Source organism: Lytechinus variegatus, chromosome 9 (assembly GCF_018143015.1).
Source record: "Lytechinus variegatus isolate NC3 chromosome 9, Lvar_3.0, whole genome shotgun sequence".
NCBI classification, from domain to species: domain Eukaryota; kingdom Metazoa; phylum Echinodermata; class Echinoidea; order Temnopleuroida; family Toxopneustidae; genus Lytechinus; species Lytechinus variegatus.
In genome coordinates, this window is record NC_054748.1 from 8,273,551 (window position 1) to 8,300,558 (window position 27,008).

The 27,008-nt window shown below is 39.7% G+C and overlaps 1 long non-coding RNA gene across 1 annotated transcript in view; it reads right to left on the reverse strand.

Moving 5' to 3' along the window:
- Positions 1-27,008, reverse strand: part of LOC121421114 — a 75,197-nt gene that overhangs the window by 8,697 nt on the left and 39,492 nt on the right. The window contains exon 3 of the long non-coding RNA XR_005970940.1: positions 21,544-21,621. This is a non-coding gene — a long non-coding RNA (uncharacterized LOC121421114). The remainder of the gene's footprint in view (positions 1-21,543; positions 21,622-27,008) is intronic.

Genomic DNA, 27,008 nt, shown 5'->3' on the forward strand with positions numbered 1-27,008 from the left:
TCCTCCACTCAACTCCCCGGTCGTGTCACAAACATGACATAGACTTGACATTTCTGATACTATTTTTAAGCGAAAGAGGGTATGGGAGATAAGACTAGGCCGACTCGACCGTGAGACAACACGTACAATCACAATCATAATTGTTCAAATTCGCGCCCCCAAATTGAAACGTTGGGTTGGACGTCATCGGTGGGCGCGTGGGGACGGGGAGCGCGAGTGAGAAGCGTCTATTTCGAGCAGTGTTGGGTATTATTAATAACTTCCTGATGGGGGGATCGAGTCTTATCGCGATACCCTTCCACTCCATACCTCCTTTATCTCTGAGCGCAGCAGTGCCCGCTCTAATTGGTCCCACTCATTCGATCTGATGTAGGCACTGGCAAACAAAAGTGTGATTGAATTTGAAAGGTGGTGAATGAATATGGTTTCCGGGGAAACACAGGCAATGTCAATGGCTTTTAAGAACGGGGTGTGGCCTCAAAAACTTTATTATAGCTCTATTTACTCTATCCATCAGGTTTAAAAAGTTCAGTCTGAAGTACATCTTTCAACAGCCTTTTTTTTAATACAGAACAATATGCCAATATTGCTGGGAATATTGATGGGAAACTCTAAAAAAAAGCCTTTTCCAACTGGAAAAGCACAGTATTCCATAGCAAGTGCCACAGTGTGTTCACAGTGTGGCACAGATTGTGATATCACCTTCATATCTGAGCATTCAACAGTGAATCAAATATTCACATAGTCGATTGTGATTATGAACATGCTGTTAACAGTCACACTGTCGAGATGTCCACAGTGTGAATATATCTTCACACTGTTGAATTTAAGCAATATGAAGAAAAGAAACAAAATGAATTCTAATATGCAAGATAAAAAGAAACTATGAATTTTAATATGCAAGATTAAAGCCTGTGTATAGCTTTGGTAAAGGGTCAATAATGTGATTGATAATCGAATATCATCTAATATGACAGTCTTACTGAAGCGTAGAGACCGTTAGATATTTTTCCAACTGCACTTCTCTGAGAAAATTTCAAATATTCAAATCTTGGATATATAGCGCCCTCTCTCTGCGATGCTTGTTTTAAATTAAAAAATGGGCATTCAAGCACTTATCTTGTAAATTTAGTGATTAGATATCCAAAAGTTACAGACAAAGAACATATCTTGAAAGTTTCGGCCCATTCCATGATTTGGAATAGGATTTAATTGAAAGACAAAAACACACAGATATTTTAATTTGATCGGGTGACCCGATCAAGTTAAATTTCCAAGTAAAATCGCAAAATTTATCCTGTAAAACACATTTTCATTTCATATCCTCCACATCATAACTGTTATAGGGCATATCCATTCATATTAGCTAGCAATGAATTGGAATAGTGATAGGTGCATTTTGGTGGATTTACCAAAACTATACACAAGCTTTAAAATTGTAAAAATCTGGGGGGAGAAAATATTTCATAATTACAAAATCCTTGACATATCAAAGCAAGAGATTAAATATTGAAAAAAGTTTCTTCAACAAAAAAAAAACAATCCCTTCTTTTACTAACATTTCTTGTTAACGATTTTCAGTGGTTTCTAAAAAAGCTTATTTCTGAACAATGGAAATAACAGTAGTTACTGTAACAGATTTAGAACTAGAAGAATATGCGAAGGGGAAAGTCAAAGTTTATTGATGAATTAACATTGTTTGACGAAAATAGTTACGTTGAAGTTGACGTGGCATTCTTCTAATTCAACGTGAAAGGCAAGATGACCACCAATAGTTATTGTTTCAGACAAAACCTCACCAAAACCCGCCATAAAAATAATTTCTTAATTGATCACCTGACGTCAACGAACGCCCATATATAAATTGGTGGTAATCCCCATTTTCCTGAAAACTGGTGTTTTTTGACATTTTGGGGTGCAAAACCACTGTCGCTTTTAAATTGTTTTACAACGGTGCGCAACGTTGTGGTCTCATTCAAGGATTAATTCTGGTACTAATAATTATGTCAAAAAATACCACAGCATTTATTTTGATGGCTATATTCCGACATGAGGTAATTTCACACATGCCTGGTCAGCAAAGAAATGCTTGTGTTTCTTATCATGTACATGTATATACCTGCAATTGGAAAATACTCTTATTTTGGTGATCTGTTTTGGGGGAATTAAAGTGACTTTCACAATATTTCCCATAAGAAAATACTAGATAATATATCATAAATAAAAAGATCCTCATTGAATGAGATGGAATTGACCACCCAAAAAAATGTTTAACCACAAAGAAAAGATAAATTAAAAGGGGAGGTGTCTCGGTGAATATCTATCACCAAATCATTTTTTCATATTAAAAAGGCAACAAAAAAAATCACTCGATCGCTTCTCTTGCTCACAACTGTTTAAAGATTTTTGCCAATTGTTGGCTCATTATGATACTGCAGAGGTGTGTTATATTGTTAATTTTGTATTGATACCTGTTAATAATCAATTCTTGCAATTTTTATTAGATCTATATTCAAATGTGATGTGTGAGATGCATTTTCTAACCTAGCCTACCTTTTGTTGTGAATTACAATACAATTGATGTGAATTACAATACAATTGATGTGAATTCAATTCTTAAATTCCCATTATGGGGATGGTGTAAGAGTTCCTATGAAGGCGCAGAGGAAGGGTATAGCAGCATAGTTGGTCTGCCAAGTATGATTAGCAATTGAGATATCAAACGGATACCTAGGCTTGTTAGGGGGGTAGAGGAAAGACTATTAACAGGACCGTAGGGATATATAGAGAAATAGCAGGAAAGAACAGAGAAGAGAGAGAGAGAGACAGAAAGAGAGACAGACAGAAAGACAGAGAGTGGGAGAATAGACTAATCAGGACCATAAAAACAATAAAGCCAGTAGTAGTCTGCAAGGCAGAGACCCTTGGTTTTCGCTATCCACATACTGCATAATGCAGAGTCTGAATTTGTGAGACTAGATTCACTATGTACTGTGGCTGGCTCTATCGTATGTGACAGACAGGCCCGTATTCTGAAGTCGGGTTTAACTGAAACTCGGGTTCAAAGTTGTGGTTTAAGTATGGGAAGCCAAAAGTATCAATTTTTTTTATTAAGTTGTATGTTTCTTATGTTTACTGTGCTCTTTCCTGATTCATCCATGGTGAAGACAATCATCTATTTATATTTCTTACACAATTATGGATGATTTTAGAGGCGAATGAGCTGAAGTATATCTCTATTGTTCATGATTATGTAACGATTGGCTGTCCATACTTAAACCACAATTTTAAACCTGAGTTTAATACCCTTTTCATAAACCTATCCTCCAATTAGCCGCCTAAGAGTAATGCGGACAATTCAATAAAAATTGCGTTCACAAACTCCGAAAATAAGCCGCATTATTTTTACGAGCGCCCATCCTGAAAAAGGCGGATAATCGTCATGACAACTGGACACGCCCCCTCCAATGCGGTTGCGTTGGAAAAGGGTGACCTTGTGACCGCCCCATGGCAATTATCCGCATTATTTGGAAATGCGTTCATAAACTCAAAATCTTGTCCCGATGCTGCTATTATGCGGATAATAGCAGCATCAAAATAATGCGGATAACTCTTGTCCTCCTCTGATTTTACGACCAAATTATGCTGCTATTAGCCGCATAATTGGGTTTATGAAAGGGGTATAAGTTAAACCCGACTTCAGAATACGGGCTACAGAGTCTTGAGACTTGGAGTCTAGTCTTCACTCCAGACCTGTTATTGGTTGAAGTGTCAAATATGAGTCTGAGCCTGCAGACTAATAATATAGGAGGAAAGAACAGAGAACTTAGTCTGCAGACACAGACCCTGATTGAAACTTTGATCAGCAAGTGTGTCTCCACGCAAAGACTAGCACATACAAAGCTTGAGCGAGAGGGCCTTCAGTCCACAAGGCACGTGTAGGCTGCACATTCGGACCCTTAACTCGAGTTAAGGGTTTGCACAGCAGACTAAGAACAACTATGAAAATACTTACCTGATTTTCTTATTTACGAGATAACTCATACATCTACTTGATTTGCTAGTTCAGCCCTCTGGACTGCCATACCCGAATAGAACTCCCAAGGATTTAAAAAGCGCGAGCGCGCCCTCTCCCGTTCAGGCTTACTACCCATGATCACCGCGCAACTAGCGTCCATCTTCCTCACCTTTCGCAAGCCCATACGTTGAAACATGTTGCTACGCAAGGCGGAGGGTCGGTGGGAGGGTATCAAGTAGATGTATGAGTTATCTCGTAAATAAGAAAATCAGGTAAGTATTTTCATAATTTACTTCAATAACTCCATACATCTACTTGATTTGCTAGACCAGCACGGACTCAAACCGTAGGGAGGCATGTTTTCAATTGTAAGCCTAAGAAAATTTAAAAGAAAAAACAAAAACAACGAAATTTAGGGAGAGGGGGAAAAACCGCAGCTGCTTTAAGCGCCGAAGCAGCAAATCTCGCCTCGCTGGACGGAATGTCCTTCAAGTAGAAAGAAGTGAAGGAGTTAGTTGAGCGCCAAAAGGCGGCCCTCAAAAATGTCCTCGAGGGGAATGCCCTGTATACTCAGGAATACTAAGTATCATGGGCCCTCGGCCTAGTGTCAGGAGAACAACATCACCTGCTGACTAGAGCGTAAGAATCGAAATTTGTTGAAAATTTCAACAAGAATCGTGATCGGAAAACTGAAGCTTTTAAGGCTCAGTAAGTGATCAATCGACCAATCTGAGAAGGCGAGATATCTCAGAATTAAGCCTCCGCGTGGGAGAAAGCGCCCAGAATTCGATATCTGTCTCAAATGCGTGAGGGCAGAAATCTGCAGAATTCTGATAGAGAGCTGTGGTAAAAAGTTACTAGCGGTCCGAAGGGGACCAGGAACGACGGAGAGTAGGGATTTAGGAAGAAAACCACTCGTAAGGCAGACAAGGGTCGAGAAAGCGACTGAGTGCCATCCTGTTAATAAGGAATGCCGCGGACATGTTGCCTATGTAGAATAGAGCAGTCTGGTCAAAACAGCTCAACCGGGCGTGTCAGGGATACAGCGCGGTACACATCACGACAAAAGTGTGTTAGACCGAGTGATCGAGAGAGAACTCAGGATCCCCTTTCTCCCATACTGATTGAAGCACCCATCTGAGGGTGCAGTGCCCGCGGTGGAAGAGGTGGCTTGGCTCAAGCCACCATCGCCGAGAGAGCCCGTGAGGCTAGGCTGCGATGGCTGTCCGCTGGGCGGGGGAATCCCTAGCAGCAGCAAGTGTACGCCAGAGGGAGCTGGCGAAAAAAAATCTGTCACGATATTACGTGTAAACGACCATCAAGAGATGCTCTAAACGAACAGACATCGCCAGATATGATACCTCAACCGTTACATTCCCAACGGAATCGAATGAGGTAGCAACGGCCCTGTCCTATCAAGTTAGGGACGGAAACTGGCTAAGAGTGTCGAAGTCCTCGCTTGAAGAAACAAGCGAGGGAGACTTGAGGAAGTAATCACAAAATTTCCATCAGTCTGCGGTGAGAACCAGTTGTTTATGAAAACAGTCACAAGGCCTGTTTCTCAGGTGATCGTAAGAGCGAGCACCGCCGGCGCCGGTTGCGGCAGCGTGGAACAGTCCGATATCGGTAAGATAAGGAGCTCCAAAAAGCTGCGGGGGGCGGCAAAAATGACGCCCTAAGCAGCGGGGGATGAGAATCTAAATTTCTAAAAGAAGAACTCCAGTGAAGTAAATCACTTACATGGAGAGGCTCATCCACAGTCGGCCCGAGAGAAGGCGGGTCGTAGTGATCGTGGTTAGGAAGGCATAAGCATACATCCATCCACTGTTACATCATCCTCGGTCGAGCGGTGACCCTGGCCACATGCCTTGCATGGAAGGAGGATGAAAGCAGCATGCAGGGCGACTCGAGTGTGCCGTGAAAAAATTTCTAAGAAAGAAGCCGATTCGACTAACGGGCACGGTAAAGACATCCACCGTAGACCACTCCGCACAAGGAGGGAGCGGCGGAGACGCCCGCAAGATTGACCCACATAGAGGGCAGTCTATAAGATAGACAGTTAGAGCTCGACCGATGGTCTGGCGGTGTACAGTTTGGTGTGAACTCGCCGACCCGGTACGGTGGGTGTGCCCAGAAAGTAGGCATAGAATGCCGACAGAGAATCCTGGGGCTTTAAACAAGTTTGAACGCACGTACATAGCCAACAATCTCATGAGATGTACGGCGGTTACTTTCCTCCGAAATGATGTTTACCCAACCGGGAAAGACTCGGGGAACAGCTGTGAATGTCAACAGGAGGGATATCTAGCATATGAAAAGCTGATTCCTTCCACGTATTCGGTGCGGGTGCTGCCGGCGGTGTCCGGGGGGACGACCGGTGATGGCAGCTCGGGCAGGGTTCGTACGAGCCGCCCGAATACGAGACAAATAGGTTAACATAACCATAATGCACCGGGCGGTGGAGGCATAGCGATTATTAAGCACAGGAGAACTTTTAATCGCCGTGACATTCAGATCCGATATACATACTCATAAGCTCGGAGAGCTATGAGATAGTGAGACATACCGCTGAGCGGTGATGGTGCTCATATCAGAGTCGCCCTCTCTTCAGCGGCGATCGCTGGAGAACGGGTGTCTGTACTATAGCCCTGACTCTGGCGTTGCAAGGGTAGGAGCTAAGTAAGACAGGGCACCCTTACTTTCGAATAGAAAGTGAGGTTCAGGCCAGAAAAGCGACGGTCCCGTCGCCTGGGCGGACGTGATAGGTTGTCCTCTCAAAGCAGCCAAACATTCTCACGAGAGAAGTGCGGCATGCGGTATGTAAGAGATTCATACCTCCAATCTACGGGCCCGCTTAGGGGGAAGAATGGAGAGAGTTACCGCTGAAGGAGTCGTCGCCGTATGTGAGCTTGACGTAGAGGGCGAATTCGGGAGTACCTGCATAATAATCGCCCCCCCCCCCTGCCTCTGCCTTCTCGCTAGCCTCGAGAGGCTTGAAAATTTCGAGACGGCGGCGCCGGAGCCTGGCGCTTCCGGGCAGCAGCAGAGCGGGGGTGGGTTTACACCCACGGAGCTGGCGGCTTCCTCGTCGTAGGAGCCGCCTCGTCTAGAGCGACCCCGTCACTCTCCGAGACCCCCAATTCGGCCGATTGAGCTCGGAGCGCCTGAAGAGGCGGGGCGAGAAAATATGGACTCCCTTGCTTCATCAATACCCCCGCTCGGAGGTAGATGTGAGGTAGATACTTGTCAAGCAGCGCCTGAGCGCTTACTGAAAAGTCGCCCGCGGGATAGGGGTTGTCCTCGTAAAGGGAGTCTCGCTCTATGGACTGAACCGGGAGGTTGTCCAGTAAGCGCCGGGTGGCCCCGCGTGTCGGCTGGGACACGTGCTCTGAGATCGACGAAAATGCTGGAAAGCACACGCGATCTTGGGGCACCCGGTTAGTCGGTGCACTGGCTGGCGATTTAACAGAATCGCTCGAGGATTTCCCGGGTGTCTGGTGGTTATTGCCCACTTGTCTCGCTTGATGCTCAGGGGCATCAGCGGGGTGAGTAGACGTCGAGGGTGGGGTGAACCCGCACTACTCGAAAGCAGAATGTAGCAGCATGAATAGCTGTGACATCTGACCACCGACACAAGGGTCTGAAGGAGGGACGCCCATGGCAACAGGGCTGGCCGACCTCACCTTCGACCTCTTCTTCTTCGCGGCCTCCGCCGGTGTGGCCGGGGCAGAAGAAGGCACAAGAGGCACGGGTGATTTCTTACGATTTGCCGCCCCTGGCAGGGCGGCCGTCAACAACGAAACTTCACCCGAATCTGACGGGGTCAGATTGTGGTCACAGTCTGATGTGTGACGCCTCTCGCGGTAGCAGAATGTAGCAGCATGAATAGCTGTAACATCTGACCACCGACACAAGGGTCTGAAGGAGGAAACGCCCATGGCAGCAGGGCTGGCCAACCTCTCCTTCGACCTCTTCTTCTTCTTCTCTTTCTGCGGGCTCCGCCGGCGTGGCCGGGGCAGAAGAAGGCATGAGAGGCACGGGTGATTTCTTACGATTTGCCGCCCCTGGCAGGGCGGCCGCCGACAATGAAACTTCACCCGAATCTGACGGGGTCAGATTGTGGTCACAGCCCGATGTGTGACGCCTCTCGCGGTAGCAGAATATAGCAGCATAACATGTATGACTGTAACATCTGGCCACCGATAAGAGGGTCTGAAGGAGGAATGCCCATGGCAACAGGGCTGGCCGACCTCTCCTTCGACCTCTTCTTCTTCTTCTTATTTTGCGGGCTCCGCCGGCGTGGCCGGAGCAGAAGAAGGCACAAGAGGCACGGGTGATCTCTTACGATTTGCCGCCCCTGGCAGGGCGGCCGCCAACAACGAAACTTCACCCGAATCTGACGGGGTCAGATTGTGGTCACGATCAGATTGTGGTTACAGTCTGTGTGACGCCTCTCGCGGTCAGGGGCTGGGCGATCTCTCCCGATGCTGTCAACGGAGGACGACTTATACGGCAGAGATCCTGACCTGTGCCGGGGGGAGAGAACCGCACTCTCCCTCCGGACTTCTGGTGACCCGGTAGCCGGTGGGTCGCATAGCCCTATGGGTGCTGCGGCGGCAGGACCTAGTTTAGGCTTGGAAGCCTTGGCTACCACTTTTTCCTTTGTCCGAGACCGTGGCACCACAGTCTCGGCCTTCCTTCTCTTAGCATCCGACCGCAAATTCGGAATGCTGATCGACGCACCCTCATACTCACCGCCGCTGGGCGCTCACCGCGGCGTCCCTCCTGCTCGCCTGGAGGCGGCCGACTTCTGTAACTTGCAATCGGGACGGTCCCCGTGGAGGGCACCAGGTCCTCTGGGGCTGTGTTAGTCCCATTCAAAGATACCTCTCTCTACCCTGAAAAAGGAAAAACAAGAATTTTTCTTTTTCTTTTTTTTTTTTTTACAAAGATCTCGCTTAGATTAAAAGTGGAGACCGGAGTGGTCTTTCCCTCCTCCTAAAAGGAGTTTGTTTGAGCAAACAGAACAAAACAAGAGGGGAGGGGTAGGGAGGACGAAGAACCTAAGAATAGTTTAGGTATCTGCCTGTAAGAAAATAAAAAGGAGGTCGGAGACTTTGAAAAAAGAAACTCCTACAAGGTTCCCCTTCTATATTCTCTTTTTTTTTTTTTTTTTTGCCCGAAGGAAAAATTCGAAACAAAAATTCAAAAATGAATGCAAGTTCAGAAGAGAACGAAGTTTCCACCTGCGAAGAAACACAAAAACAAGCATTTCAGAGCAGGAAGAAAAGGGATTGAGAGACAAATAATTCCTAGATAAGAGAAATTTTACGATAATTTCCAAGAGGAAAAAAAAAGGTAACCTCCTGTGGAAAGGTAAAGAAATTCAGAACAGGAGGAAGGAGGAACGTCTCTAGTAACGATTCCAAGAGGAAGAACGACACAGTAAATCCTCAAAGGGAATCGTAGAGCCCGCCTGTCGAAATAAAAAAAAATATATAAGACTAGGAGGGAAGAGGGAATTGAACGAAGAAAACAATTCCGGGACAGGTCAAAAAAATTTCTAACAGGAAGGAGACCCCACCTGTAAAGAACAAAATTTTTTTTTTTTTTTTTTTAGGGGGGATTGAATAACCAAACAATCATCAGGTATAATTGCGTAAGCCGAATTAAACAATCCCCGAAGCGTCTGTGAATAAAATATTAATCAAGAATTTTATTCAGAACAGAAAGGAAAAGGAAATGAGCTTTAGGATCCGCCTGTGAATAAAATATCAATCAAGAAATTTATTCAGAACAGAAGGAAAAGGAATTGAGCTTTAAGATCCGCCTGTGAATAAAATATCAATCAAGAAATTTATTCAGAACAGAAGGAAAAAGGAATTGAGCTTTAAGATCCGCCTGTGAATAAAATATCAATTAAGAAATTTATTCAGAACAGAAAGGAAAGAGAATTGAAGAATTAATCAATCAATAATCAATCGAAAATCTTAATAAATCAATTCCAGAAAGCAAGGAAGGAACAGAGTTGAAGATCCCAACCTGCAAAAAGAAATAACAATAACACCCTCGACAACAAAGTGTAGAGGCTGTCTAGAATTTAATTCAAAAACGGCACCAAAAGCCACCACGCTTTGAACGTGAAGAACAATAACCATGACAGGTGGTGAAGGCTTGCTGCCACGTAGGCAGGCCAAGCCCGGTGCCTCGTGAACGCGCTAGCGATGCGGCGCGACGAGAACTCAAACGTTAGAAAAACAATTTAAGTGTCACCAAAAACACGTCTAAAAAGTCACGCCAAGTGTAAATTCTGAACACAATCTTACACACAAATGGAAAGATTGAAATTAAAAGGGAGAATGCACCACAGATAAGCGAAAATAATATACCAAAGCTCAAAAAGATTTGAGCTCTTAGGAGACTTATCTGAGCACGTCTTGACAGTGGCTTGCCGAAAGCAAAAGAGGAAGATGGACGCTAGTTGCGCGGTGATCATGGGTAGTAAGCCTGAACGGGAGAGGGCGCGCTCGCGCTTTTTAAATCCTTGGGAGTTCTATTCGGGTATGGCAGTCCAGAGGGCTGAACTAGCAAATCAAGTAGATGTATGGAGTTATTGAAGTAAATTAGGGAGAGAGAGATAATAGTATTAATAATACTCAATATTTATAACACGCTTTTCACAGCTGGCCCAAAGCGCTCACAATTTCAATTAACATATAAAAGATACAAACAAAAATCAGAATGACATATTAAATAAAGGCAATTGCCTAGAACAAGAGAGTTTTAAGTGACTTCATTGTTGGGGATTGTCTTATTGCGAGAGGGAGCTTGTTCCATTTCATTGGGGACGCAACAGTGAATGTTCTATCTCCAGTCTGTTTTCTTTTTGTTGGATATGTTAATTTAAGAAATGGAGAGGGAGTAGAGGAAAGATGAAACAGGACCATATTTATAGGACTTTTGAATAATTGTTATCATGAAAAAGCAGAGCAAGGTAGAGAGAGACAGAGTGATTTAAGTAGAATGACAGGAAATAACAGAAAGACAGAGAGAGATACATGGAGTAGAGGAAGGGCTAAACAAGACTATAGGGATGTACAGAGCAACAGCAGGAAGGGGAAAACGAGAGACATAGAGAGACAGAAAGACAGAGAAAAGGAGAGACACAGAGACATGAAGATCAACAGAGAGAGAGACAGATGGAGATACATGTAGAGGAAGGGCTAAACAAGACTGTAGGGATATACAGAGCAACAACAGGAAGGGGGAGAACGAGAGACATAGAGAGACAGAAAGACAGAGAAAGGACACAGAGACATGAAGATCAACAGAGACACAGAGAGACATATGGAGAGAGGCAGATGGAGGAGATAAGAGGAAGGACTAAACAAGACTGTGGGGATATTATGTAGTGCAATATCGGGAAAGGGGGAGAAGAGATATAAAGAGACAGGAAGATAGAGAAAGGGAGAGACACAAAGACAAGGGAGATCAACAGACACACAGAGACAGAAATAGATGGAGAGAGGAGACAGAGAAAAGACTCGACAAGACTGTAGGAATATGCAGAGCAATAGAAGAAAAGAGAAGTAGACAGAGAAGTAGAGAGAGGGAGGAAGACCGAAAGAGGTAGAGACAAAGACAGAGACAGGGAGACAAGGAGAGATCGATGGAGGGGGAAATGAAAGACTAAACAAGACCATCTAGAGCAACAGCAGGAAAGAACAGAGAAAGGCAGAGAGAGAGAGAGAGAGAAACACGTACATGACAATTTCAATCAATACGCATTTGATCAACATTGATTTAAAATTCACCTTCTTGCCCCCCCCCCCCCCACCCCCCCCCCCCCCCCCCCTCCATCCCATGTCATTGATAAATGAACACTCTAAATATCATCAATGAGTAAGCCTACTTATTTCACCTGCAATAGTGTCAATGAGATCAACTCAAATCAAGGGAAATGCTTGTGGGCGAGCTATGATATAAAAGCTCCGTAGATCGTGTTAAATCCAAACCAATGACGTACGAGGCTTGTTGATTGGAACAATAGATCAGGAAGTATAAGGCATAATTCATCACACTTTCATTTTCATTGTAAGAAATAATAACCCCAAATAAGGATGGTCAAGTGCAATTTTTTCAGGTTAAGTAGACAATTCCTGATGGGTGGATGGTATAAGAAAATAATAAAAAATATTTATTTTTTTTCATCTACGCTTTCATTTTTCTTCACTATTAGTGGTTAACTTCAAGAGGATGACAGACAATACAGACAATGTAATTTTCTTTTCAATATTAATTTAGGTTAAGTATCTTGTCTCATTGACGATGGAGGCGGGAGTGGGGGAGCGAGATTGAAGTTGGATCCTACAGTGACAATCTGTCTTCACGAATTATGTAGGGCCTACGTGTTCTTTCTCTTATATGCTTTTTACACTGCATTTCCCATACTATCTTTTAGAGAGGTTTCATACTGTCTTTCTTAACTCCGTACTATTTGCTTAGCCGGGGTAAATGCCTTAACCCCGGACTATCGCCCAGCTCATGAATATTGATGATTTTGCCACACAGTGCATGATTAATGTGCATTTTCGATTTCTGTGATTGGCTATTGCTTTGCCCCACTTTTCCTTTACTAGCCCGGTTTCATTTCGCACTGCATCTCTTAGCACCGGAATCTTGGTGCTAGCACCGCAATAAGCCGGCTAACCCTGCTTTTTTGCAGGGCCAGATAGTAACGTACCATTACCATGCTAGCCCACTGTGCTATAGTGTGAAACCGAAGTGGGCTAAGCTTAACCCTGGGAAATTGGTGGGGCTAGGACCCCCCCCCCCCCCCTCCTAGCCCCACCAATTTTCAGATGTTAAGGAAAATATGTGCAGTGTGAAAAGCTTATTAGATGTATTAATTGAAAGTTATGGTAAAAATCTTAAAATGATTTCAAAATCAATCCAACAACATAGGGGTTCATTTCGGGGAATATTTGCCAAGAGTATCGTTTTGTTTCCAATATTTGTTAAAGGGAAAGTTCACCCTGACAAAAAGTTTATTGTAAAAATAGCAGAAAAAATCATTAAAAATATTGCTGAAGGTTTGAGAAAAATTCATCAAAATAATTAAAAAGTTATTAGAATTTCAATGATTTGATTTGTGACGTCATATGCGAGCAGCATTCCTACATAGTGAATGGTAAAAAATCAATGAAATGTCATTTTCTCAGAAAATTGAAAATGGTTTTCACTGTACCTTTTGTATATCAATAGACAAATCATTTCACACCCGATCATGAATAGAAAACAGAATTAAGTCACCAGGAACCATACAAAATTTTAAATTCATGCATTTTATATTACATAACAAATGGGGCAGCTGCTCGTTTATGACAAATCCCAAACTTTGAACTGTAATAACTTTCTTACTCTTTAACGGATTTTCCTCAAACCTTCAATATTTTTTATAATTTTTTCTGCTATTTTTCCAACAAAGTTTTCTTCAGGGTGAACTTCCCTTTAAGGGTAGGGTTTCACACGCCAATACTTGTTAAGGGGTGCATTTTCAGAATGTGGAAATTACGTGTTAAGGGTCGCGAATGGTATCTACTCGTGAATGGAAGCGCCCCCCCCCCCCCCCCCCCGATAATACCCTGTCCCACATGTTATGTTAAAGTGACAAGTGTTCTTAAAACATCCATGGAGGGTGCACACTGGTGTTGTTAAAGGACAAGTCCACCCCAACAAAAACTTGATTTGAATAAAAATAGAAAAATTCAACAAGCATTACACTGAAAATTTCATCAAAATCGGATGTAAAATAAGAAAGTTATGACATTTTAAAGTTTCGCTTATTTTCAACAAAATAGTTATATGAACGAGCCAGCTACATCCAAATGAGAGAGTTGATGATGTCACTCACTCACTATTTCTTTTGTATTTTATTATATGAAATATGAAATATTTTGATTTTCTCGTCATTGTCATGTGAAATGAAGTTTCATTCCTCCCTGAACACGTGGAATTCCATTATTTTAACATTTTGTGCTTCAGGCAAGGAGGTCCTAATCGTCAAATTCGTAAAAATTGAAATATTGTATAATTCAAACAATAAAAAACAAAAGAAATAGTGAGTGAGTGACATCATCGACTCTCTCATTTGGATGTAACTGGCTCGTTCATATAACTATTTTGTTGAAAATAAGCAAAACTTTGAAATGTCATAACTTTCTTATTTTACATCCGATTTTGATGAAATTTTCAGCATTGTGCTTGTCTGATTTTTCTGAGGTGGACTTGACCTTTAAATACTTCTCTGGTGTGGACATATATAGATTCTGAGCTGGTGTTAAATCAACACCAGAGTTTTTGCAGAGTGCCAAATGATTCTGTGTTATTGCTGAGAAATTGACAATATCAGCATGGCATTCCAGCAACATGTCAGGGGACCGTTGCATAAAACTTACCTGAGAAAACTCAGGTTGTTTTTTCTGGAATTTTTGCCCTGTGTTACAGTCAATAACAGGTATCAGACTAACCTTAGTTTTCATTTTTTATCAGAGTTTTCTCAGATAAAAAGTTTCATGCAACAGGCCCCTGGTCTTTTTCCAAGCAATGATAATAGCCTGCTCCACATGTTATGTGGGGCAACCAAAGTGACAACCAAAGTGTTCTAAAACATCCATGGATGGCGCACACTAGTAATTATTTCTCCATATGCTCATATGTTAAAAATGAGATTTGATCAAAATCACGGAGGTATTAATCATAATGATACAATTCATACCCGTCATTAAAAGATAATCAAATATCCTCCATTTCCTGAGAATATGATGATACTTTTCTGTGTTAACTTGCATCAAACGGTGGCAGTATTCTTAAGCAACTAATTAAGTCTCCATAAAATACCAAGCTAATGGAGTTATACTGTTTCACTGGACTGTAACCTGAAGCAGTAATATTCCACATTCAAGTTCAGGTGATAAAGTTATAAGACGTGCATCGTTGATTTTTGTAAGAATTTATTCTTCTATTATGAAGTCAACTTAGGTGCAGGTCAGGGAAACCCCCCAATATGACCGGAACAGTAGTGTGTGGCCATGGGTGTACCAGCCGGAATCTATATATGTCCACACCAGAGAAATATTGAAACAACACCAGTTTGGAATCAATCCCATGCTGTTTTAATACTAATTGGTGCTGTATAAACACCTATCCAGTGTTAGACCGAAACCAAACTGGTGTAGTTTAATACTTCTCTGGTGTGGACATATATAGATCCCGGGGTGGTGTAAACTCAACTCCGGTGTTTTTGAAGTGCATGGGTGTAAATCTAACACACACAAAAATTTACACTGAAGTGTGCCCTTAACACTACACTTTCAAACATCACATGCACACAAAAACGCCCTTAGCATCACGCATAAGTGCATTGAGTAAGGGCGTTTCTGCACCGATGCGGTGTGTGAAAAAGTTTTGATGCAGGCATTCTCGCATCAAAATGAGCATTTGTCATGCATGAATAGAACGTCCAAACCAATCCCACACTCAAAAATTCAGGAAAAGAGTTAAAGATAAGATTTTGATAGAGGTATTTTATCAAAAAAAGTTGAATGGGCTGGTATATCCTGGTCAAAATAAAGCATGAGTCATGAGGGTCAAGTATGCTATCAAGCTACTAGTATCTATTAAACATTCTGACATCATCGGGCATTAATTAATATCACTATCATTTTCAGAAGGAAGTTTGTTTTGTAATCAATGTAAAAGCGTTGAAATTATTGTACACATCCAAGTATCAAAAGGAACTGGAGTAGGATGTAAACAAATAGAGAGATATAGATTCTGACACAGCTTTATAAAGGCAAAGTACTTTTTTGAGATGTTTTGAAAAGGATATGACAAGAAATTCATACAAATAGAATGTTTGAATTTGTTGATGTGTAAACTTGAGAGCTCATGAGTTTGAGACGGAAGAAATTAAAACCAACTTGCCTATAAACTAAAGCAAATCTGAACAATAACAGTTGAAGACCAACACTGCTCATTTAAAGGGATACTCTGGGCTGAAAAAAAAATTATATCTAAATAAATAGAGTAAAATTCACAGAGCAAAATGCTGACAAAATCGGAAAACAAATAACGAAGTTATTGAAATTCAAAGTTTAGCAATATTTTGTAAAAACAGTTATATGCACGTCATTATGAATATTCATTAGGTGGGCTAATGATGTCGCTTCCCCCTTATTTCAGCTGTCAATCCAATTGTTTTAGTTCTTGGTAGAAAAAATTAGAACAAACCTGATTTTACATAATAAAATACAAAAGAACAAGTGGGGATATGACATCATCAGCCCATCTAATGAATATTTATGAGAAATGCCTAAAACTGTTTCACCGATATAATGCAAAACTTTAAAATTTAATAACTTTGTTATTTGTTATCCGATTTTTATCAAATTTTCAGCATTTCGCTCTGTGATATTTACTCTATTCATTGAGATTCAAATATCTTCAGCTTGGAGTATCCCTTTCATTTACCTTACCCAGGATGCAACAATTTTTTTTTTACAGATTGAAAAGTTATGTCAAAGATGTAAGTGAATTTCTGAGGTGTTAAATTTTAGTGGCCCAAACAACTTTTTTTGGAAGAGAATTGTTGCTTTGATTCATGACAAAGTGTCACTTTATAGTGGTTTCACAAATGACTGCTCGGAAACCAAGCTATTCCTTGGAGTAAAAAAAATCACCTCGTACCTGAAGTATTCGTTCTAAAACAGATAGTCAAGATGACGTCAGAGAAGTACCGTTTGGGATCAAAACAAAAGTTATGTTCTGAAAGGAAATTCTAAAAGTATCCTTCGATTATCACCCACCCACCTCAAAATAGAAACAATATGTTTTAATAGCAATGTTAATGATAAACAAAAGAATATATCAGCAGGTTTTCAACTGTGTTCACATGTGTCATTTTTGAGCAGTTATGGGATGATAAATTGGAACAGCATAACCGAATATCTGAATATTGTATTGTAGTTTGATAAATATTTACTTCTCGATTTGCAATGTCTATCAAATCTTTAAAATGTGTGAATATCCACAAAACACAGCACATCAGACAATGTTGGCAACATTCAGTTGGTTAAAAAAAATTCAAGATTGGTTAAAACTTAATGAATGTATCAAGTAATGACAAATGTTTGGCTTTAAAGAAATAATATCACCATTAAATTTTCTAAGAAATGTTTTAACCAACCTCTACGCTGGTTAAAAATTAACCGATCAACTATTGAACTATTGGTTTTAGACAAAATTAGATTTAAAATCCATTGGGATTTTATTTTTTACCCAACAGGTGGTCAGTTCATGTTTTAACCCACTTTTGGCTTGGTTTAAAAATCTGACAATAAGTTTTCAAAGCAGTTTAGTATTTTGGCAAGATTCATATTTTTTATATTGCTAAGTTGAACTTTTTAAGCAATTACATGTAAGTATTCAATAAAACTATTCCAAGTCAACTTCAAGCATTAGTGAAGTTATTTGCTGCTATGTCAGGAAAGAACCTCACATAGCAATTTTTCAATTTGTCAAAATCCTCCTTTGTATCATACAAGAAGCTTTCAACAGAAGGAGAAACAGCCCCTTGTTTGTATACAAATAACGCATAAATGGAAATGTGTGTCTATGATCAAGGGTTGTCGATAGATAAATATCATGAATATATTGAATTATCTATTTTATCATTTCTTAACTATCAACCCAAAATATGGTTTCATAGTCATATCAAAATAGCAATTACTTTATTCATTGTATACCAATGATGCATTCAAAAATGTGAACATGGCTCAGTACTATACTCCAGTGAAACAAAGAATGATGTCACTTCCAGAAAGACGTTTCATTACATCATACTTGTATCCCATGTGACTTGCCTATCTTAAAGCCAGAAGGGAACAAGCACATTCAACAGGAAAAGGGGATTTAAAGAGAAATTCCAGTAGTTGCAGTAAACACTGATTTCATTAGAAAGTCTGTAAAACCAGACTTAATTGTCAGTATATCATCGAGGATCTAGATCTGGTACAGTTAATACATAAACTGCACTTTGTGAAATCTTGAAATCTACGCTGAAAAATGTTCAGACTGAAGATCCCCAACAGATAAGCGCACGTGGGACAGTGTATAATTATTGCTTTGAATGTCGGGCCTGACGCTCTACCCGAATCCTGTGCTATTTGCTGTTTTCTCAGCAGTTACACAATAACTTCTAGAATCATTTGGCACATATGTTTTATTTATACAAACAGACACTTTGGTGGTAATTTCTTTGGATTCTGTACGAACTCATTTTGATATCGTTACCAAAATTAGCATTTACCTTTAAAACAAGAATGTGACTCTTTTACACTAGTGCTGGATGCCAGGTAGGGTCTTGAATTGACTTGCTTTTAAAGCCTATCTTTAGTCTGGGTAAATGACCCCAAACTGCATGTCATTATTCAAATTCATTGCTAGATTTAAGTATGTGCCATAAAATGGGTAAGATGTGAAGTACATAAATTAAAAATTTGTTTAAATGGAAAGATTTACAGATTTTACATCATAATTTTGACTGGAAAATTTTACAGAATTTTTACATCAAAATTTGTTTTGACCGGATGCCCAATCAAAATAAAATATATCTGTGACTTTGTGTGTGCTTGTCATTTTCATGTCAAAATAACCTTTTCAAATATTTGTGTTATATTTGATTGTTACAATGTAGATGATATTTGAGTATAAAGTTTAAACCCTAAAATACTGCCCTCCCCTTGGCATTTTCCATGATAAATCTGTAACGCGAAAAGCTGGCGCCATGTCAATATATGACTTTTTCTCTTTCAAGTCTCGCTCAACTTTTGAGACCAAATTTGTGACCCCTGGTACGGGATTTTGAAATCACGCAACATTTCGCAAGTTGGCCTACATGTCAGGCCCAACATGATAAGAGAAATATGTTCATTTCTATACATATAATGACCAAAAGACTATTGAATTCATGAAAAGAAAAGACACCAGAGAATAAAAAGCACACATTAAAAAAAAAAGAAATAGCTGATCTACGCAATGCCAAAAAAAGATAGGATTAACATTACAACCATCCCATTTGGAGATTGCATTTCCATAGAAAGAAATAAAAAGCTTTTGACTTTTTGATCGTGATTCTGATTCGATGTGAAAGCAAAACAATGCTCCGCGAGAGGTGTGGTGAACATGATAAGGCGAGCATTGTAGGAAATAAGAATCATGGTTCTCAAGGAAGTCGGACAAAATGAACAACACAAGGGGACGGTGACAGCGAAAGTAGTCGAGCCACACCATTTCAAAACCCCATCGGAACGCAGAGGTGATGCCACGGTTTCGATATACCCATTGAGACGTATACCAAGCTTAATGTTTCATTTATCGGGAGATCTCTGAGATCTCGTTGGAGGAGTGAAAAGAGTTTCAGAATGATAATCATCACATCCTTTTCTCATCTTTTATTAATAAGGTTTTGAGGGTTGGAGAGGGTATGGGGTGTCGGGCCAGCCTACAACAGCTGCTTTTAAAGTCCCTGACTTTAATATACCAAACACAAAAACAAAACAATAAGTCATAAAATATTGGCTCTTCTTTACCAGGGTAGCAACTTTAGCTATAATATAGCTGCTCTATCAGTGGGCCCTGCATAACATGTGTTACTATTATTCTTCTGAGGAAGTTCTCCTTTCTCATAAAGCTAGCGCCTGGCAAGAAAGCAGAAGGTCTAATTTTTTTAAAACTTCTTTGGTATAACTCGGTCAGGGATCAGACCCACGACCTCCCGTTCACGAGGCGGGCACTTCACCACTAAGCCACAATGGGTGATTTTAAGTCCGGTGTTGGCCTTGGTGTTGGTGTTGAAATTTGGGTTTCTTCCCCTAGCTCCGAAACTTATTCAGAGTTTGTAAAACTGATCCAGATCACATTATTGACATCTCAAGCACTAGTGAGTGACTCTTATGGCAGTGCTGCACCAGCCCGAGTTTGCTATATCTCAAGATTTTTGCCCGATCGGCCCTCATCGCAATTAATCTCAAGATTCAAGAAACCCCGTCTTCACCATCGCAAGAAGAGCGATTCCTGCTCGAGCGAGGCATCGATGCATTATGGTCTCACACCATTAATAGATAATTCAAAGTGCGTCTGCACCTACGAATTAGCGCGATAATTCGTAAAATAGCGCGCAATTTTGCAACTAATCCCAAGTTGACTTGGGATTACAATCTCAAGATTAATCCTACGAACTAGCGCGATACTTGCGTCTCCATTTCAAATAATCTCAAGATTGTTCAGATCGGGATAATTTGTCAGATCAGAAATAGCACGCTAATTTGAAAACTCGGGATGGTTCAGACAGCCCTTTTGGGACCATCTTCATTTTATGTTTAAATTAACCTTCCAATCAGAATGAATAATTGCAGCAATCTAACCTGACTTTCAACTTCATTTGTTTCAACTATTAAAGTGATTGGTTAACATTGGTTTGACTTTTAAAATCTGAGCTAGAAGGTCACACTTGTCATCTGTGTCTGTGATATGTTACAAAAATGAAGCCCAGAAAAAAATTGTGTTCGAAAATAATTATTTAGTGCTTCAAAAATTAAAATATAAAGTGACCGGAAACACCATCTTAGTTTCATCCCATGCACTTATGTAATATTATTTAGGCGTCTATAAGACACCTATTTACAAAATCAGGGTTTGCCTTGTAGTTTTAGCTTTTCATTCTCAATAATGATTGTTTTCAGGGTTTATTAGTTCTAATACATGCACTTGTACACATGTTTCATCTTGGTTTGAGATTTTTTTAAATCGGCTGCTCACAAAGTTAAACAATACCTTTAAAATCAAAACCTTGATTCTCGTTGGCTATTGAATGTATCTCAAATTGACAAGCCTACTTTTTGGTTTATTACAAGATTTGTAAAAAGTTTTTTTGCTGGAGCGAGGGTATAGTACTAATACAGCACACTACTGAGGGCAATAGCAAGTATTATATCCCTCCTCCAAACTCAAACCACCCAGATCCTAATATGAAACGCATAAGGCCATGCCAGGACTGACAGAAAATAACAGCACAGACTACCATGCTGAATTAAAAATCAACTTTATATATCATGATCATGACCGGTGTGTGTTGGCTCAGTTGGTAGAGCGTCTGTCTCACAACCGGGAGGTCGGGGGTTCAAACCCCGGCCGCGTCGGACCAAAAGACGTCAAGAGATGGGAGTTGCGGCTAACCTGTTTGGCGTTGAATGATTAAAGGGATAGAGCCTCGTCGATCTGGCACTGCACAGCGGCTGCTGGGCCCATGATCCATTGGGCAAAGCAAATTTTTGGGGTAGTTCGAACAATAAAATATGGATTTTCATTTCATTTTTTCAATTTTCATAAATTCAGAGAAAATTTTATTTTCTTCCGTTTCTTTATTCTAAATTTCAGAGGAATCTACATTGGATTAGGATATTTACCTTTGATTCTTAGTCCAGAAGAACCAGTTTGAAACAATGAGCCAGTCACAATCTGATTCTATCTTCACCGCCACACACCTATAAAGATATTAACAGAAAAGATAATTCAACAGTTATAAAAAGCATAAAAAACATTTAACCTTATGTCATCATAATCATTATGCTATTGAAATAAGAACAATTTTCAAAAATGGAAAAACAACCATGGAATACTGAAAAAATACCTTTGGGGCATCTCCGAAATGAATTTTTCTGTGTAAATGAACCTACAATGTACTAGCATATCACATTCTTCTTTATTATTTTCGGTAAAGGGCGGATAAAATGTTGTTGAAATATCAAACAAATTATTGTATGAATATGATCATTGTATTCGCAATCTTCAAACTACATATAGAGGGTTCTGGGTTCAACAAGGACGTACACTCCTCCACAGAAAGGTCATTGTAACAAAGATCTACCAAAATTTCCTTGTGTAAATGGACCGATATCACAGCATGGGAGTTTCCAACATTAAGTTGCTGAAATTTTCAAGTGTGAACAGACCCTTGAGGGAAGAATGCATTTTTGACATTGGCCATCTGGGGTTGTTTATATCAGCTCGTCCGCTCTCTCTCGCACAATACCGTCCAATAAAACCCTCTGTCGCTGCTATATTTATTGATCCCGCCATATTTCACACTCACAATAATACACTCTGTCTCTTAAAACTTGAAGTCTAATTGGACAATTCTGCCAACTATTCAGACAATTCCGCTTGTTCATTTTGCGCCATTCTTGTAACCATCTTCAAGACAGCCTAACTAAGAAGTTTCTATGACTGGAGTTCCAACAGGCAACAAATTTATTTAAGCAGCTGTTCATTTCTAAAGAAGCACAAAAGAAAGAACGGCAGTTAAGACCTTTTTGATGTCTGCCTTCGAAGCCGCCAGTTTCAGTGAAGAAATCCGAGGAGTGAAATTTTACGAATATCCATTTGGATCAATTTTCCATCTTTAATATTAATAAACAAAGAGAAATTTGTACGCATGACCAGACATCAATAACCAAGCACTAATACACTGAGATATTTGCCCAGATTATATCAAATTACCTTTAATTAGTGGAAAAGTAAAAATTTGACCTTTACTGAAACCAGATTTTAAAACTTTTCTGATCGTTTGCGAAAATGAAAATTTCTAATGTGGTCGATGGAATATTGCTTTTCATTATTGTATATGCCAGATGAGTGCTCACACATGCCCAGTCGAGGAAATTTGAGTCATATTTCAGGACATATTGCATAGTATATTTTCGCATGCTTCCAAATTATTACACATATAACCAGACCAAGATGCGGCGAAAAAGTAATTATCATCACAATAGCATATTTCCCTTTATATATGACCTATAGCTGCAGAGTCATGCGGGAATCGTTTGTCTACACAACTGCAAGAGATGTTGAGCAAAGTGCATGCCTGACGTACTTTCTGCTGGCAGCTTTTAACCTTGTTCAAAGGGATTTTATTTGCTGTTACTCCATCTATTTGAAACCTCCTTGGTCTAACAGAGGAAGTACAAGAAACTTGCCATTGATTTCAAAATTTGGTGTTTGATTGCAAATCTCTTTGGGTTCCTAAAAATCAATCATAAATGTCATTATTTGCAGCTGATTGTTCTTGAATCAAGGATGGTAAACATATTTCTGCCCAACTTTGACAAAAGGAAGCAAGTGACACATCAGTCAAATTTGAGTTGTTTCTGAAACACCCTTTGTATGTTGCACGTTCAGGCAAAATTCGGGAAAGAAATGTTCTTTAGAGAGATATTGAAGAAAATATGCTGTTAAATTCCATTGACGCATATATAAATGGCCAACACACATTACTCATTTCAATACAACAAATGATACTTTCCTTTTGCCAGAGTACAGCAGATTTGCTCCTGCTAAAGTTGAAATATTCAGTAAAATTGCAACATACATATATTTGCAACTGATTGCCAATATTTTATTGCAACACATGCTATTAAATTCAGAATCATCCAAAACATATATTGATTTAGTTCTTCAGTTCAATTTATCAAAATTTTCTGTGTTTTTTTTTATCTCAGAAGAGTTGGTAAAAATAATAATTCACTAGAAATTCAAGTACGCATAGAATAGGACTTTTACTTTCAATTTCTGCAAAAATCTCAAAATTAATTTTATGGACCATAATTGACTGATATGCCGGTAACGATAAACACCGACGATATATACATGTAGTACAAATGACCATAATAGTATCATACATTATAAATAGGCCTACAGCGTTGTGGCCCAGTAGATAAGTCTTCTAACTTAGAAACAGAGGGTCGTGGGTTCGAATCCAAGCCATGGCGTAATTTCCTTCAGCAAGAAATTTATCCACATTGTGCTGCACTCGACCAAGGTGAGGTGAATGGGAACCCGGCAGGATTAAATCCTTGAATGTTTGAGCGCTGAAAGGCAGCTCGAGCTAAAGCCGGGGTAATAATAATAATAACGTGCCTCAGAATAGAATATTTCAAGATAGATGGCGCTATATAAATGCCTATTATTATTATTACATTCGAAATTTCACGGATATTTAAAATAAATCTAGAATAGCTGTGAATAGTGTCCATGCAAACATTTGATTCATTTCAAATCCTAAGGATTATTATTAACATTTGAATGTAAGATTTCATTTTAAATCATCTAATTATTAACATTTGAATGTAAGATTTCAATTTAAATCATCTAATTTTTAAATCAATTTTTTTTCTGTCAATTCGAATCCACAAAGTCTAAATCTAATATTCAGTTGGTCATTTTGCACAGAGCTGGATTTATTCTATCTTTGGAATTTAGAGTAGTGTATATTATTAAAGCTTGGTAATGAGCTTTGATAGTTAGCATACATAATTAGCATCCTTGAAGAAGGTGAATAATTGTAGGGACCATTCAACCATGACAATAGGTCATTATGCCTCCCAATAAGGTGTCAAAAATAACCTTAATATCATTTCGAAAACGGGAAATTACTCATTAAGGATTAAAATGGAAGGATGCATGATGCGGTCAAATTGTCTCTCTCACACTAATCATTGACAGTGTCTAGTCGATGCTGTCAAAATATGAATAAGTAAATCCCAAGTCTCTTCATTGTCTGAAAAGAGAATCCAAAAGACGTTGGTCTTTTTACTGACAACTCAATAGCAGTCTGATTCTTTTTCAGACCTGCTGGCTCGTTGTAATTAAAAATGCAAATCATTTCACATTCAACCCTACCCCCTCCCCTACGAGAAATGAAATTTATAAAATATCAACTGCCTTCCTCCCCCCCCCCCCTATTTCTTGGGAAATGGAAAAACAGAAGAATGGACCATAGATAAAATCATAAAGCATGGACCCTTCCACAAGGCTGAATTGAGTGAAACAACAAAAACATAGGAGAAAAATAAACTAGTATAGTGGTGGAAATCACCAACACAAATTACAGCACATGGGAACATGTAGTATACTTAAGTCCAACGGATTCAAAAAGCCATGTCTACTGACAAAATGCCAAGTGTTGATTTCTGAGGAATTACTCATAAACCATAATCTTGTAGGACATCTGATACTACATAACCCTTGCATTATGAATATAAAGTGGTGTTGAATCTACACCACTAGTGTTTACAGAGCACTGCAAACCATGCAGTTAACATCAGTGACGTAGTATTAAAGGTGTATGGTGTATCGGGCAAAATGTTGTTTTTTAAGTTGCAAGCAAGCAAAAATGTTGACATGTTTATTACAAATATCCAATTTTGTGACAGATTCGACAGCACATTCAGAAAACATGTTTTAACCTACCCCCCCCCCCCCATCTCTATGTCATTGGTTTACATCAGTGTTAAGTGTTAGTTTAATACCAACATGTTTTTTATCTGAACATGTATTTAGTGTAAGTTCAAACTCCAATGTGTATGTTTAACACCTGAGCATAATTTTACGCTTGTAATAACACCAAATTATGTTGTTTTTGACAGGAATTCATTTTGTGGTTCTTTTCCACAACAGGAATTTCCTTTGAACAATACAAAATTGACACATTTGATGCGAAGGCCCCTATTGGTAATTTCACCTCAAATCTGTGTCTTTGAACTCAAAGAAGAAGACACCAAAGACCACACACACAAAGGTCCTCTTGTTATGCTTACTACTGTTATTATTTAATATACATCTCTTCCAACAATAAACTCTCTCCCCTTGTCCTATTTAATAGCAAACTTTCTCTCAACAGCTAGTCTCCAGTGACAGACTTTTATTCATCTTCATTTGGGTTGCGTTCACACAAAGTTTTATCACAGTTAAATGCGAGTCACGATTTTTTATTGTAAGAGGTTTTTGTGCTATTTTAGCAAGCATTCCTAGAATTTTTATGTCAATTAGTACAGTAAAATAGAGGGTATTTAGAATAACAGCAATCAATGTTATTAAAGACAACTTTCACATGTACAGATCTTACACATGTGATGTCATAATCTCAAAGCGCCCTCCCACAGAGGGTATAGGAATATGCATGTTACGGGGTTGTAAGAGATGCGCCAGCACAGGTCATCAATGCATGCAAGGTAATGGCATCAGCCTCTTTGATGGAGGCACAATTACTTCATGAAGGTCTGTTGTTGGAATATACATGTAAAAGAGGAAAAACATTCCAACATTCCTCTCACTCTATCAAAATAAAAAAAAATTCCAACCTCCTTCAAAATTAGACAATGCCCTCAAAATTCTGATTTTGGCATAATCAATCACAAAACCATGAAATCATAGTCCAATTCTCTTTCAATTCAACACCATTCATCTGGAAATGGATAATATTTTCATTGTTTGAAATGAAAAGAAACTCCTGTCCCAGGAGACTAGTGGGTATGACCCTATCTGACCTCTCGCATCCAATTTGTGTGTGATGCTGAGAACCTGACAGGAGACAAAAGCTAAACAATGGTCTGGACCTTTCTAAACAACAGGACCTCTGTCATGTTGTAGTCTTACCAACTAAACCCCCTCTTTACCGTCTCATAATGCTTGTATCCATAAATGGCAACATCCCTCTCATGCATGTACATTAAATGGATGCAGCTCAGATCCGGAGCAGATCCAATCTTATGTTTGAATTCATGAACGGGATACTCTGCCCATTTTCGTAAATGGAGGTTTGATTTATGAACATTCTCTATCTATGCGCTGTCTGAACTGTAAATTATTTTTTTGTAATTTTTTCTTTGATTAGGCCTATGTTGTTATATTCTTAATACTTCATCATAACAGAATAATAATGACGCAGCTTATTCTGTGAATGGATGTCTTCTTTTCCATGCATAGGCACTTCCCTGACTTAACATCAACAGTGAGATTTAAATGTGGTGGGTGGACTTGAACTTGGTCTTGAATCATCATTATCATCATTAATTATTATCCCCCGAGATCATCT